We start from the raw sequence: 8218 nt of genomic DNA on the forward strand, positions 1-8218 counted from the left end.
CGGTCTTGAACGCAGTGAGGGAGACTTTCTCACACCGGCCTTCCTGCCTGCAGAGAGAGGCCGGTGCGTGTCCTCTGCCCGCCTGCCCCTTCCCGCGTTTGGAATTAAAGTGTCGTTTGCCCACAGAGACCGTCGCTGCTCTCCGCGTGGGCGTCGGCGAATGGGGCCCAACGGGTGCTGGGGTCACCTTGGCCTCCGTGCCTGTCATGTTGCCGGAACATGGCTGGTGAACGGGGGCCGGGAGCAGGGAGCGCCGGGGTTGAGAACCCAGGCCCCCTCAGGTCCCCGCAGGACCCCGCAGGCCGGGGACAGTGACTGAAGCCTGTCGGGGGCTGAATCGGGACCCTCCAGCTACGTATGTGGGAGTCCGGACCCCCAGGACCTCAGAATGGGACCTTATTAGAAACCAGCGTCGTGACAGATGTGAGTGGAGATGACATCGTGCTGGAACAGGACCCTGAGCCAGGATGGCTGCTGTCCTCAGGAGCGGGGGTTTGGGGCACAAGATTCGCACGAGGAGATGCTGAGTGGGGACTAGGGATCCACTGCCACGGCGGCAGGACCCCCAGGAGCGGGGACAGGCCAGGGACCGACGCTCAGTGGGATCAGCCAGGCCACTCCCCCATCCCAGGCTTCTAGCCTCCCAGCTGGCAGAGGGGAGATCTGTTCTGTTTAAACCCGTGTGTGTCACTTTGTTCCTGCCCCCCCACCCCCCGCAGACTCAGCACCTGATGGGTGCTCCCCGCTGCTCCCAGAGGCCACAGCCCTGCAGCCGCCAACCCGTCCCCTCTGCCCAGACCTGAGGACTGGGCGGGGCTGTGCGGCATTTTCCCTAGGGAGCCCCCGCCTAGCCTTCGTGGCTGGGTTGCAGGAAGTCCCAGGGCCTGGGTCCTGCTCCAGCGCTCAGGACACCCCCGTCCCCGGCACCCTGAGGAGGTCCCACAATGAGAAGCCGTGTCCTGGCGGCCTGCCTCTCCCGGGATGAGGATTCCACGGGGACTGCTGGCCCCCGAGCTTGGCTCGTCCCCCATGGCCGCCACCCGCTGTTCTCCAACGTTGCCATGAGCTGCGTGTTTATCCCTAGTGATGGCAGCTGGGCTCTCTGGGAGGTGATGGAGTCAGGAATGCAAGCGGTCTGGGGGGTTGCTGGGGGTCAAACTGCGTACCCCCAAAAGATTCGTGTTAGTCCCAACCCCTGGGAGCTCAGGACGTGCCGTGGTCTGGGAACACAGTCTTCGCCCACGCAATGAAGATGAGGTCGTGCAGGGGTTGCGTGGCCCTCAGGGCAAGGCGGCCGGTGTCTGTGCAGGGACAGGGACACCAGGACATGGGCTGTGGGGGGAGGCAGGCGGGGAGGGAGGTGTTACCCGCCCAGGACAGCCGGTGTCTGCAGGGGCTGCGAGACGCCGGGGGTGGGGCTTCCCCTGAGCCGCTGAAGGAGCCCCCATGATTCCTGGCCTTGATGGGGGCTTCTAAGCTGCCTGGTCCGTGGGAACGTGTTGGGGGCAGCCCGGGGCGTGAGGAGGAGGGGGAAGCGGGAACGGGCAGAGCCTCGGCCACGGCACGACTGACCCCTCGGCAGTCGGAGAGAAACCGGTGTGAAGGGGTCGACCTGCATGGGCGGCGGTGGCCGGGCCGGCTCTGCCCACGGAGCTGAGGGCTCCCGAGAGCCAGCCGGGCGATGGGTGCCCGCCGTGCACTCAAGGGGGGCCCTTGGTTCACGTCCGCAGCAAAAACCTTACAGACACGTGTTGGAGAGACTACAGGTTTCCTTAATCCTCGTGAATTCCTCAAACCCTAGATGCTTGTTCCTGTGTTTGGGCCAGATTTGTGGAGCGCCTGTGTGTGCCCATGGGAATCCCCGCCGCTCGGGGTTGGACACGTCAGGATGCGACACGTGGTGGGGAGGGTCACAGACCCTGCGTTCTATGGCGGAGACAATACGCGGAAGACACGGGAAGTTGGGGAGCCCTTCTGCGTCCGTGTTGAAAGGGACAGTCCCCCTGAGAACGGGACCTGTAAACAGAGTGGGGGGCAGCGCGGGGAGGGTCGAGGGCAGGGGGAGGGCAGGGCGGGTGCAGTGAGCTCCCAGGGGCCAGGACGGGGTGGCCGGGAAGAGGATCAAGGTCCCCCTGCCCGCGCGGCGAGGTGGGAGCAGAGGGCACACGGCCCAGCGAGCACTCGCTCTGCCTCCGTGCGTGAAGGACCAGATTGGAGTCCTGGTTCGCATTTGGCTTCTCTCCCACCTTCGCAGACGCAGGTCCGTGTTCCGTGTCCTGCGTTGTTTCTGATGGGGAGTCCCTGCTCCCCAGTGGTTCCGGGTCCTAAAGGGCCAGGCGGGACAGGTGCTCGTTAGCGGGTGACCTGGGGGCGCTTTCCTTTGTGCTGTTTTGGTCAGAAGGTTCTAGAGTTCTAGAATCTACCAATTCACATTTTCTGCCAAATCTGGGGTTTGTTCCACCCGTTATTCCTTTAAACGTGTCCCCTGCGTCCCTCCCTTCTCGGTCTCGCAGCTGCAGTGGAGTACTAGGCCCTCGCTGTCGTCACACGATCGCGGATGTGCTGCTCACGCGCCACCCCCCGCCCAGTTCTTTTCTTTGGTTTTGAGATTGGACAGTTTCTCCCGATCTGTCCTCAAGACCACCGACTTCTCTGTCTCCACGTGGCCCCCGGACCGTCCAGGGAGTGTTTAATCTGATGTGTGTACGGTGAGCCCCGGGATTCCTGTCTGTTTCAACTCTCAGAGCGGTCACGTCCCCGAGCTGTCCCTTGTTTCTGTTCCTTATGAGCACGTTTCTCCGTTACGTCCTCGACCACAAATCTTCGCCGCAGCTGCTCACGTGTCCGGGCCGGCAACTCCGGCTCCTGCCCTCCCAGCACGGGCTCGCCCTTCGCGTGTTTGCTGGTCTGGGAGTGTGTCCAGGACACCCTGAATGGCGTGACTGAGAGCCTGCGTCCTGAGTCCTCTCCGGAGTTTTCAGCGGTCCTGTCCTTGGCTGGATCCAGACCCGGAACACGGTGTGTGCTGGGACGGACGTCCCTCCCTTCCTCCCAGGCCCGCTGGCTGCACAGTCTGTCCCGGGCCCGCAGAGCGGTGACGGGGGCGCACGGGCGGGTTCGGAGCGCGCCCCCCTGCCCAGGGCGCCCCTCCCTGCTTGGGGCCCGGGCTGCCTCCAGCTTGGTTCTCGGGTTCTTGAAGCCAGGAAGATCGGGGGTTTCTGTCCGCGGGTTGGCCGCCCCGCCGCAGCCGAGTGGGGCCTGTGCTCGCGCAGAGAGCTGTTAAAGAGAGAAAGGGAAGAAAAGAGGGACGAGTACCCGCATCTCTTCGGTGCTGTCTGCTTCCGACGTGGTCCCACGCGTTTAGGGGGTTGTCGGTGTCCTACCCAGACCAGTCACCTCTGTGCGTGCCGTGGGACTGGTCCCATGGCCGCCACCCCGTGTTACTGGAAGCAGGACACAGACTCCCATCTTAACTGGGACAGCGTAGCCGGTGGGCAGAGAGGACATGCGTGACCAGCCAGGGGGCCCTAGGAGAATCTCAGTGGCAGGAGGGTCTGGCTGGCACAGGGGAGCCCCGGAGCAGGCGGGGGCAAGGGTTCTGTTTTGAGGAGTTGGATTCCTGCTGGGGGATCGGCCAGGGGTGTGGGAGCGGAGGCCCAAGGATGGTACAGAGCTGCCGTCCTGACACCTGGACAGCTGGAGTTGGGGAAGCATGTGTTCTGCTGCAGGTGCCCCGAACGGAAGGGACCTGTCAACATCGGTGTGCGTGTGGAACTGGCAGGTGCTCGGCACTGCTGGGTCTGTTGGCCTGGCCCAGGCTCCCAGCATCATGTCCCATGAGAGACGGACCTCTAGTGTGGCCACTGCCCAGCGGGGAGCCCTGGGCAAGCCGCCTATGGGGCTCTGAGTTTCAGGGCAACCCCGGGAAGAGACTGGAGTGCCATGTCTGTCTCCTGGGGCTTCTGGAGCAAGAATGAACAGAATAATGTCCAGGACAGCACAGGGGAGAGCCAGACCCTTCCCCCGCACAGCTCGGGCGGCAGGGGGCCCTGACCCTCAGCCTCCTGGGATGGGGGGCTGTGGTGGCAGGAACCTCTTGCAGGCCCGTGAACCCTGAGCCTGCCCCACCCCGTCCTCCTGCTAGGAGGTGGATGTCCCCAGATTCAGTCCACCTGGGAGAGCCATGAGGGACAGCCTCATGTCAGGCCGAGGGGGTCTGAGCGGTGCAGCCGGGAACGGGTCCTCTGAGAACCCCCTTCCCTCCAGGGTTTCCCGGCAATACCCTGCCGCCCATCATGGCCTCAGTGGTGCTGGCAGGAAAGAGCCTGTGGCCACACGGACTTTGGAAGATGCCTGAGTGTTGTGGGGCCGCCTGGGGCGGAAGCCCCCTGAGACGACGGAATCCCTATGCCTGGCAGCCCGTCATGGGGCCGCTCACGGGAGCCCGAGCTCTGTGTCCCGCCCCTGGGCTGGAGGCGAGTGGGCCGAGGGCAGCAGCAGACGGGGGCTGTGGACGGGGTGGGTGCGGGAGGGCCCGGCCGACCCACCCCTTCCCTGGGCGCCTCGCTGGGTTCACCCCTGCCCGAGGCCGTGCAGAAACCCAGTTAGACCACAGCTTCGGATGCACCACAAACCGCATTCCCGCACGGGGGCGCCCTGTGCTGTGCGGTGTCTGGCGATCCTGTCCCGGGGGCTGAGCTCTGGCTTCCTTCCTGTCCTTCAGCCCTGCAGGCCAGCGATGGTCCCGATCCCGAGGGACCATCCCGCATGGTGTTCCGTGTCCGTCACTTGTCTTTCCGTCCTGGGCCCAGCTCTGGCTGCTCCTGTCAGCCGAGCGTCAGCCTGGAAACCACGCCAGGGGGTGGGGGTGCGATGCCACTTGTGAGACCAGCCCCCCCCCACAGCAGACCTCTCTGTTACCTTCTGGGGCCTGTGATGCACTTGGGGCTAGAGAAGCGGAGGGCGAGGAGGCTGTGCTTGTGCCTCTGGGGCTTTGGTTTGGGGGTGGTAGATGGCCAGCGTGGATGCCTCTGCCCACACTTTACTCTGTGTCACGGCCTTGACCCCTGACCCTGCCACGCAGGGTCACTACCCCAAGACGCTTCTCTTCAGCCTGGAGCCCCCAGCACTGGGCTGCCCGCATGCCTCGTTCATTCTGGAACACCGAGCTCCACTCTCCCTACAAAACTGAGGTCAGTGCCTGCAGGTAGGCTCGGGGAGCAAGTGACGGAGCGGCCGCGGGTGGGCTGGGTCTTGGGGGCCGAGGGTCCTGCAAGCAGTCTGACCCCGTGGCTTTCCCTGCCTCCCAGAGGCTGCCTTTCTTTGTAGGCATGGCCAAGGTCATCCTTTGGGTCCAAACCCAGCTCTGTTAGGTGCTTCTGGCACTGAGGGGATGCTGGTTTTGAAAGGTGAGCCTTTAAAAACAACACGGAGCAGCCTCTCCCGGATCCAGAGCCTCCCGCCCCCCCCCCCCCCCCGTCCCTGACCTTGAGGGAGGGTGAGCCCGCGGATCCGCTCCTGGCTCAGAGCACAGACTCCACAATCGATCATTTAATTGGGGGCCTGTGTGCCAGCCTCCTGGCAGGGGCTGAGACTGCGGTGACGGCCAGGAGACACGGCTCCCCTGTGCCAATGCCGTCTGCCCGGGGGTGGGGGAGGTGCTTGGTCCAGGGCTGCCCCTGTGATCCTTGTCATAGTGACCTGATGGTGCAGGGTCCTTGTCCCCAGCAAGCGGACAGGCACGGGGAGGTCAAGAGCCGTGCCCAAGGTCACAGAGCAGTGGCAGAGTCCGGGCCAGCGTCCGACCGCGTGGGGAGCCAGGCCGCCTGCCGTCAGAGCCGGGAGGGACGGGAGGACAGAGACAGGCCCGAGCGCACCAGGTTCGTGGACCAGGACAGCCAGACAGACGAGGGGTGTGTGGGTTTTGGAAGGACGTGATGGAATCCGCACGGTAAGAGGCAGGTCACAGACGGGGGCGGGGGTCTGCAGCCCAGGGCGCAAAATTGATCCGTATCCAAAGTAGAGAATTAAGAATCAACAAGGAGAAAACCCGCAAGCAGAAAGGGGGCGACGAATCTGAACGGGGAGCCCCTGGAGGCAGTGAGCGCACAGACACACCCCCCACCTGCTGGGAGTCCGGGCGGAGGCGGCCGGCCGGCTCTCGTCTCTCACCCGGGAGACGGGGCCGGGTGACCCCCGAGGACGGAGCGGGCCGTGACAGGGCGTGGGGGCTGGAGCTGCTTGGAGTCCTTGCAGGGGCGTGGGGGCTGTACGCACCCTTGGGCCCGGCCCCGGAGTGTTTACCCAGGCGGAGCAGGGCTCCCCAGACCCTCGGCCCGGGAGAGCAGAGGCAGCGAGTGTGGCGTAGGTTTTAAAAGGAGTCGTTTATGTATTAGAGAGACAGTGTGTGCGGGGGGAGGGGCAGAGGGAGACAAGCCGACCCCGGGCAGAGCGTGGAGCCCGAGACGGGCCCAACGACCTTGAGAGCACGACCTGAGCCCAAGAGTCGGTGGCTCAAGCGACAGAGCCCCCCAGGCACCCCCCGGGTGGGGAGTTAAGGCTGAAACGGGGACTTCTGCCCAGCGACAGAGGGAGAGACGCGCGCGCCCGCGAGGATGGCCCCACAGCCGGAGCGAGGCAGAGCCCCGGCCGGCGCGGACACCTCCTCGGGGGCTTGCCAGGGAGAAAGGCGCCCAGGGGCGGGGGACAGGATCCAGTTATGAATGGACGATGATTGTGATGCAGCAGTGTGACAAAATGTGACAGAAGTAACAGGAGGTGGAGGCCAGGGTCTGCTTGAGCCCCTGCAGGCCGCGGGCGGTGCGGGTTGGAGATGGCCTGTCTGTCGGAGAGACGTCCTGATCAAACACCAAGACAGGGAAGAAAAGCGACACAGAGCTCCCCACAATGCGGGGTGGGGCGCTGCTGCGGGGCCAGAGTCACGGAACTGCCTCGGAGAGCCTCGGGGGAGCAGGGTACGGCATTCTCCCCCAGATGAGGGATCTGGCCCGCGTGACCGTGCCGCGTCCCCCAGGACATCTGTCCTGTTCTCACTTTCGGATGTCGTCGAGGCAGGCGCGACTGGCTGGGCTGTGAGTGCGGGGGTCAGACTCCAGCCGCTCCTCTGAGCTTTTCCTCAGCAAGGCCTCAGCCTTGGCCTCCAAAGACACGGATGAGCACGAAGAAGCCCGCATCCCTGGGATGACCCTGGCCGCACCCAGCGCTGGCCAGCACCCGAGATGGGCCCGTCTGCCAGCTGCCCCAGATGGCCCGGTCACACACGCTGCGACCTACCGCCTCCGGTCCCTCTCCACCTTCCTGACCCTGCTGGGACCCTCCCCTCCCCCGCGCCTCTCCTTGGCCTCACTCCCCACCAGAAGGCTCCTTCGGCTCTGGACGGGGAGTCCAGCCACGGTGGGGCCCCCCGTGGGTACTGCCTGGGAGGGCTGTCCGCGATGCTTCAGCTGGAGTCCGACTCGGGTCCGTGGCCTCCCCGGGTAGAGGGGCAGGACGGGGTGCGGTGCCAGGGTCCCCAACAAGACAACAGGAAGCCGGGACAGCCGAGACCAGGTCACGGCACGTCCTGTCCAGCAGCCTTTGCGGGAGTGACTTTTGCAAAATGTCCTGAAACAGAACAGTGAACCGGAAAGCCCTGGTCCCCGTCACACGCCGAGGCAGTGGAACAAAACCCTCTGGTGGACGGGTATGGTCAGAGCCCCGACGGGCGCACCTTAGCGGCCAGTCCACGGGGGGCACTCTCAGACGGCTTAAGACATTCCTGGAAAGAGCTTCTCAGAACCCCTGAATGGGAGAACAGCAACCCTCTCGGGTCCGCTCCGTCTTCGGGAGCTCTGTACCACCCTCACCTGACCTTTCCCGGCTGCCCGCCCCGCTCTGTCTGGTCTGCCTCTTCCTTCCTCCAGCCGGCGTGTGCACCGAGGAACAGACTCCTGTTCCTGCGGCAGAGATTTAAGGGGGCAGGGCTCCTACCCTGGACCCTTCCAGGCCACGCCCTGTAGGTGGGGGACCCCCAAAGCCCCTGTGAGCCCCATTGTCCTGGGTGAGGTGGCAGAGTCATCTTCCAAGGGCCAAGGGAGAGGGAGGGTGAGGCAACGGCCCGCGTGGGTGGCGTCCCGGCCGAGGTCTGCAGGGCCCGTGGCGTCCCGGCCGAGGTCTGCAGGGCCCGTGGCGTCCCGGCCGAGGTCTGCAGGGCCCGTGG

At 65.1% G+C, this 8218-nt stretch overlaps 2 long non-coding RNA genes across 3 annotated transcripts in view; one reads left to right on the forward strand and one right to left on the reverse strand.

The window, feature by feature from the left end:
- The window catches only part of LOC132024260 (uncharacterized), a 36903-nt gene that overhangs the window by 6782 nt on the left and 21903 nt on the right, over positions 1 to 8218 (forward strand). The window lies entirely within an intron of this gene.
- The window catches only part of LOC132024951 (uncharacterized), a 2396-nt gene continuing 1691 nt past the window's right edge, over positions 7514 to 8218 (reverse strand). The window contains exon 3 of the long non-coding RNA XR_009406358.1: positions 7514 to 7623. This is a non-coding gene — a long non-coding RNA (uncharacterized LOC132024951). The remainder of the gene's footprint in view (positions 7624 to 8218) is intronic.

The sequence above is a fragment of the Mustela nigripes genome, chromosome 9 (genome assembly GCF_022355385.1).
Source record: "Mustela nigripes isolate SB6536 chromosome 9, MUSNIG.SB6536, whole genome shotgun sequence".
NCBI lineage: Eukaryota > Metazoa > Chordata > Mammalia > Carnivora > Mustelidae > Mustela > Mustela nigripes.